This window comes from Octopus bimaculoides, chromosome 3 (assembly GCF_046866305.1).
Source record: "Octopus bimaculoides isolate indiv1 chromosome 3, ASM4686630v1, whole genome shotgun sequence".
NCBI lineage: Eukaryota > Metazoa > Mollusca > Cephalopoda > Octopoda > Octopodidae > Octopus > Octopus bimaculoides.
In genome coordinates this window covers 116,083,176-116,088,033 of record NC_142930.1, presented here as the reverse complement: position 1 = coordinate 116,088,033, position 4,858 = coordinate 116,083,176, and the positions used below count along the sequence as shown (strand labels likewise).

Sequence of the window (4,858 nt, the reverse complement as noted above, 5' to 3'; positions counted from 1 at the left end):
CCCATAAGTATTAAATTCAAATCTTAAACATGAAGGTGCAGGCTTGGCTGAGTGGTAAGAAACTTGTTCCTCAATCACATGGCTCTGGGTTCAGTCCCACGGTGTGGAACCTTAGACAAATGACTTCTGCTATAGACTCAGGCCAACCAAAGATTTGTGAATGGATTTGGTAGACAGAAACTGAAAGAATCCCATTGTATATATATATATTAAGTTTTAAAATATTTACTCTTTTAATTATTTCAGTCATTTTACTGCGGCCATGCTGGAGTACCGCCTTTAGTCGAGCAAATCAACCCCAGGACTTATTCTTTGGAAGCCTAGTACTTATTCTATCAGTCTCTTTTGCCGAACCGCTAAGTTACGGGGACGTAAACACATCAGCATCAGTTGTCAAGCAATGTTGAGGGGGGGGGGGGGGGACAAACACATACACACAAACACCCACACACATATATATACATATACATATATATACGACAGGCTTCTTTCAGTTTCCGTCTACCAAATTCACTCACAAGGCTTTGGTCGGCCCGAGGCTACAGTAGAAGACACTAGCCCAATGTGCCACATAGTGGGACTGAACCCGGAACCATGTGGATGGTAGGCAAGCTACTTACCACACAGCCACTCCTACGCCTATATTATTTATTTAATCAAAATATGATCCTTGTTCATTTATGACCTTCATCCAACGTTCCTCTAAAGCATATATTCCATCTTCAAAGAATTTGTCAACTTTTACACTGATAAACTGTTTGAATGCTTCAATTACTTCTTCCTTATTTAAGAATGTTTTATTGCGTATACCAAACTCAAAGTGTTTCCATATAAGATAATCAGTAGGAGAAATACCAGGATGTGCCAAAATCTCATAATTCAGGCTTTGCAACTTTTGGACCGTAGCTTGAGGAGTGCGAGGACGTGCATTATCATGAAGCAAAATTGGGTCATCTCTATTCACTAATTTGGGTTGCTTCTCTTTTAATTTTTCATGCATACAATCGTTTTCCTGACAATAGGATGTTGCTGTTACAGTTTTTCCTTGTTGCAAAAATGAATAATGAATAACCCCCTTTGTTGACCACCATACAGTGACCATCAACTTTTTGGTGTGCAATGGAGGTTTTGGTCAGTGTTTGGGTGACCCTCCTGCATCTAACTTTTGTCCTGTCCTGCTCTTATCAAAGAGTATCCATTTCTCATCACACGTAATGAGTCAATACAAAAATAGTTCTCTTTCCAAACAAGAAATCAACATGGAACGCACTGTAAGGCGCCTGCTTCTTCGAATCTCATTTAGTTGATGGAGAACAAACTTTTCCATCTTTTCAACTTTTCTAATTTTCTTCAAGTGTTAAGAAGCAATTGCAGGAGATGTCTGGAGCTATGATCCAAATTTTTCGGACCGTTGTTCTTGGATTTCGTTAAACCAAAGCATTCAATTCATCATGTCGAATAACTGATTTTGGCCTCTCTCTTGGTTCATTTTTAAGGCTTTCATTTCGTGAACGAAATCTTTGAAACCATCTCTGAACAGTTCTAATGCCAACGGAATCATTACTAAAAAACCACTTGATGTTTCGTAGAGCTTCAGGGGCAGAATGACCCAACTTGTATTCGTACTAGTTATGTTCCTAACACTAGCTTAATGATAACTAAGTTATTTCACTAAATTCTTTGTTATATTTAAAATTATTGAAAGAAACAGAACATTTCAACAGAACTATATTAACAAAGGGGTTAAGCCAATTTCTTATAGACTAATGATACATGAATAGCAATAAATATATAGCATATTTAAGATGGAAAGATGGAAAGCAAATATGAGTGGAAGGATTTAGTCAATACTGTCACTTCCAGGAGTTGTAAAAATAAATAAAGACCCTTCCTGAGTCATATAGGCTCAAAGGGCTGGTTCCCCAGTTTCCTTAGCGTATATAATCTCCACATGGAGGGGATGCTAGTCCATTGCAGGGTTACTCATTTTCCTCAGCTAAATACACTGAAACAACATGAAATGAAGTGCTTTGCTCAAGAACACAATGTGGCGCCTGGTCCAGGAATCGAAATCATAATCTTATGATCATGATTCGAACACCTTAACCACTATGCCATGTACCTCCACCCCAGGAGTTGACTGGTACTTTATGTTATCAACCCTAAAGGAAAGAAAAGCAAAGCAAGCCTTTACAATATTCATTCTGGTTATTCTGTCAGCTTTCCCCACTCATTTTTCTTTCTTTAATAATAAATGGATTAGCGTAAAAAAGGTATTTTGAATCAAACTAAGAAGTGTAGTAAGAAGTTTGCTTCCTAACCACATAGTTCCAGGTTCAGTCCTACTCTGTGTCACCTTGGGCTAGTGTCTTCAACTATAGCCTCAGGCCAATCAAAGTCTTGTGAGTGGATTTAATTGATGGCAACTGAAAGAAGCCCATCATATATATATATACATGTGTGTGCGTGTGTGCATGTGTGTGTGTATTTGTCTCCCACTGCCACTTGACAACCGGTGTTGGTGTGTTTACATTCCTCTAACTTAACAGTTCAGCTTTAAAAAACTGATGAAATTAGTACTTGGCTTCAAATAAGAATAAATTCTGAAGTTGATACATTTGATTAGAAATTCTCCAAGGTGGTGCCCCAGCATGGCCACGATTTATTAACTGAAACAGGTGAAAGACAAAAGATACTGAATTATAAGGGTGAATTTAAGACTCTTCTGCATTCGTGTCTGTTATTTATGATACTTCAAGAAACTAGATGTTAAATAATACGACCAAAAGAAGTTAAATCATTACAACCGTTGTAGCAACACATATATTACATTAAATCTCTGTTATAACCACAAGAAGACAGTATAACAAATTTTATGTTCTCAATGTATAAACCTCTGCCAAGTGGTCACCATAAATTCCTGCCAAAGAAGAGCTAACTAGCACTACTCAACAACATTGTTGCAACATTCTCTTCATGTTTAAAGAAAATTGTGATTAATGATAATCAGCTTATCTCTCACACTAGAGACTTTTGAGAAGTTCTAAACCATTATTTTAAACCATCAAATTAGATTCAGTTACTAACATGACAAATACCTGGGAAAATATTACGTAATACAGTTCAATTGTCTTTATAACTATTTGTTTACTGTCAATGTTAAGAATAATAAGGACACCCGGCTTTAGTATTATCACTTTTGTTAAGCTATTTTTCTCTTGAAACATACTCCTTTGTCAATTAATTTTCAAAATAAGGAAGAATTTAGTAAAATAACATTGTCATTATTAAGCTGGTATTTGGAATAACTTGACACAAAATTTATTGGAAGGATTTTATTTCGATGACTTTAAACTTTTGTTCGTAAATTTCTTTTCAAATACACTGCCATTGTTTCAATTAATTTTTAAAATAAGGAAGAATTTAGCGAAATAATATTGTCGTTAAGATGGTAGTTGGAAGAACTTTACACAAAATTTATTGGAAGGATTTTATTTTAGATGACTTTAACATTTTTGTTTGTCAATTTCTTTTAAAATATACTGCTTTTGTTTCAATTAATTCTTAAAATAATGAATTTAGTAAAATAACATTGTCAGTATAAGCTTGGATTTGGAATAACCTAACAAAATTTTAATGGAAGGTTTTTTTTTATTTAGTTGATTTTAACCTTTCTGCCGCCATATTTCTTTTGGAATACACCGTGTTTGTTTCAATTAGTTTTAAAATAATGAAAGATTTAGCAAAATAATTTTGTCATCAATAAACTGGTGTTTAGAAAATAAATTAACATGAAATTTTGATTAAAGGTTTAATTTAGATCACTTTAACAGTTCTTTGCCATATTTCTGCTGAAATACGCTGCCTTTCTTTCAATTAATTTTTAAAATAATGAAGAATAAGTGCTGGAGTGGCTGTGTGGTAAGTAGCTTGCTTACCAACCACATGGTTACAGGTTCAGTCCCACTGTGTGGCACCTTGGGCAAGTGTCTTCTATTATAGCCTTGGGCCGACCAAAGCCTTGTGAGTAGATTCGGTAGATGGAAACTGAAAGAAGCCCATCGTATATATGTATATGTATGTATATGTATGTGTTTGTATTCTGTGTTTGCCCCCCCCCAAACATCGCTTGACAACCGATGGTGGTGTGTTTATGTCCCCGTAACTTAGCGGTTCGGCAAAAGAGACCAATAGAATAAGTACTAGGCTTACAAAGAATAAGTCCTGGAGTCGATTTGCTCGACTAAATGCTGTGCTCCAGCATGCAACCGTCAAATGACTGAAACAAGTAAAAGAGTAATTGAGTAAAATTACTTCATCATTTTTAAGCCAATGTAAGGCAGCAGGCTAGCAGAATCGTTGGCACTGTCATGGTATTAGCTGTCAGAAGCGAAAGTAGAAAAATCTAAACAAGGAATGTTACTGCTGGTTTGAGTTGAAATCTGTTTCTTTGGCTACTGACTGGCCGGAGCTATCTATCTATCTTTCTATCTATCTATCTATCTATCTATCTATCTGTCTGTCTGTCTGTCTATCTCTCCATCACTCGTCCACCTTCGTTTGTTTCCGTAGAATTTATCAAATTAGAAAAAAAACTTTTTGGCTACTTCCATCATGCTAGCTCCACACGAGGGGCATATTTTTGGGGTATTTAAAAGTCCATGTCTCTTAAGCCAATTAATACTATTTTCTGTTGTAGCGGTGGCGATGGCAATATCGCGGTGATTAATTCCAACTTTGGATTACGCGTGGTGGTGGTGGTGGTGGTGGTCATTGGTAGTGCTGATTGGTGTATGTGATTTGTTTTTAAAAACAATAATGAATAATGCAAAAATATATTTATTTATAAAGTTTAAAC

At 35.8% G+C, this 4,858-nt stretch overlaps 1 pseudogene; it reads right to left on the bottom strand.

The window, feature by feature from the left end:
- Positions 1 to 652: 652 nt before the first annotated feature.
- On the bottom strand, positions 653 to 1,000 carry LOC149136664 (histone-lysine N-methyltransferase SETMAR pseudogene; annotated as a pseudogene).
- Between the last annotated feature and the right edge of the window lie 3,858 nt (positions 1,001 to 4,858).